Source organism: Triticum urartu, chromosome 4, assembly GCF_003073215.2.
Source record: "Triticum urartu cultivar G1812 chromosome 4, Tu2.1, whole genome shotgun sequence".
Taxonomy (NCBI): Eukaryota; Viridiplantae; Streptophyta; class Magnoliopsida; order Poales; family Poaceae; genus Triticum; species Triticum urartu.
The window spans coordinates 369,189,743-369,192,414 of record NC_053025.1 but is presented as its reverse complement, the minus strand read 5'-3'; positions in this window follow the sequence as shown (position 1 = coordinate 369,192,414).

Genomic DNA, 2,672 nt, shown 5'->3' with positions numbered 1-2,672 from the left:
ATATTATTTGAACTATGTATCTATCTTGATTTGGCAACAAAAACTAGAATGATATAGACCATAAAGTGACCATGGTACATAGATATATGTTTGTTTCATGCTGTTATCCTGCGCACTTTACTACTGAACTGATTTACCAAAATGAGTTTCATATACAACATGGTAAACCTGTGACTTGTCTGCTTGTTTCTCTTTTAGAATGCGGGCAAAATATTGGAGAACAATACCCCATTATGCAATGGTGAAGGAAGTAATCCAGATAAGGTTCAAGATAGTGAGACATCCCTGTTGGTCTCCAAGAAAGCTGATAAAAACTACCTTGACGACAGTGAGAGAACCCAGAAGTCCTGTCTTGATGTAGTGTTCGAGTTACTGGCCACTACTGCTGGCACAAGCTCTTCGAACTCGCTGCATGAATCAGTTCGTCTTCTTGAGTCTCAGCTTCAAGTTGAAAGACATCGATCAGATGTGTTGCGACAGGAAGCTGCCCTGCAGAATTCAGATGCATACTTTCTGGTGCAACAACAAGCGCTGGAGGATTTAAGCGCCAGAAGAGAAAGTTAATAAGCTTGATAAGCATCTTGCCAGCATTATGGGTAACCAGGATATTGTTTCTTGAGATCTTCTGAAGTGGTTTTAGTTCTATACTTGTTTTGCTGCGGCGTTTATTTGCACTGGTCGCCAACTTTGACAACCAGTGTATATGATATGCTGCTTTGTTCCCTATATTTGCACTGGTGGCGAACTTTGATGCCCAGTGGATGTAATATGTGTAATAGCCATGATAGCCTAGCGTAAGTTGCTTGCTTATTTATTTCCTTGTTGTCTTGTTTATTTGTTTTCTTGTAGTTAGTGTTGTTCTTTTTCCGCAGTTTGCTAGTGGCCGCAATAACCTATTTTTTAAAACTAGGCCACAATAACTATGGGCTACATATTTACTGTAGTGACATTGGGCCTTCTACGGGCCGTAGAAACAATGGGCCTTCTACGGGGCGTAGAAACAATGGGCCTTCTACGGGTCGTATCATCAATGGGCCTTCTACGGGTCGTATCATCAATGGGCCTTATATGGGCCGTATGATCAATTGCCCAAACATGGGCCAATAACATACCGCTTTATGGCCGTCAACGGGCTAGAGTTGGAATCGTCCGTTCGTGGGCAGACCATAATGGGCCGTCATTAATCGGCCGTATTTGATGACGCTGTGAAAATGGCCCAACGTATTAACGGGCCACAAAATGGTCAACTGTAAGCATGGGCTGAATTTGGCCCACAAGCAGAAAATGACAGTAACGGGCCGTAAGTAACCGAATGCTAGAAATGAGCCCAAGAATAAATGGGCCCTGAGAAGGCCGAAAGATAACATGGGCTGGAAACGGCCCAACGGGATAATGGGCCGTTAATGGGTATAAAGTGATACACTGTTCATTATGGGCCAGTTTTACCACGGACCGTTAATGGGACGAGGGTTACTAAGGGCGTCATATGGGAGAAAAGACATCATGGGCCATACATGGGCTGGAAGTTAAAACGGTCTGGAATTATATTGGACGGCCCAGATGACACTACTGGGCCTAATTCGGATAGGCCGTAAATGGGCCCTGGGTTAGTGGGCTATAAATGGGCTATATGCGAACATGCCGTACACAGGCTTGCCATGGGCCGGCCCACTTCCTTTTGACCAAGTCAAACGGGCCGGCCTTTTCACAGGAATGGGCCTTTGTTGGGCCATGCCACATGTCGATGTGGGTCCAATGAGTGCGTGACATCTGTCCCAACGGTGAGCCGACACGTGTTTCCTCCAGCCAATGATGTTTTTACATGTGGAAAATCCCCATTGGTCGGGGCTGTTAACGGGTTATCGGATCCAAAACCGGACCCGGTAGCTTAACGACGTTCCATTACGGTGGATGCCACGTGTCGGTCACCCTTGACGAAAGCACTTCTGTGACGCACGATTTATCGTCATGGAAGTGGACACTTCTGTGATGATAATTTTGGTAATGTCATGGAACACTTCTACGACAGCACAGGTATGACTATCTTGATTCTGTCATAAATTTTTCATGGACGTACATGCATGACAAACAATGTGACCTACTGTGACAAACACGTATCATCACGGAAGTGTATTTTTTGTAGTGTATGATATGTGCAAATCTTGGAGCGTCTTTTGTGTTTATTTTTCACTTTTCTTTTATGCACCATGCTAGTATGAGATAGTCCATGGTTGATTTATAGAATGCTCACTGCTCTTCACTTATATCTTTTGAGTATTGCTTTATAAAATGCTTCATGTGCTTCACATATATCATTTGAAGTTTGGATTGCCTGTTTCTCTTCACATAAAAAACCGTTGTTTGAAGAATGTTCTTTTGCTTCACTTATATTTATTAGAGCGTGGTATTTTGTAGAAAGAATTAAACTCTCATTGTTCACTTTGATCTATTTAGAGAGCCAACAGGAATTGGTCAATTGCATGGTTAGTCATAAAATACTACATGAAACTTATGGATCACTGAATATGATATGTTCGATTCTTTGCAATAGTTTTGCGATATAGAGATGAAATATGTGGGAGGTACTAGTAAATGGTTGTGTTTAGTAGGAATAATGGTGTTAAGGTTTGTGATTCCTGAATCATGCACGTATAGTCTCTCATCATGCTTTG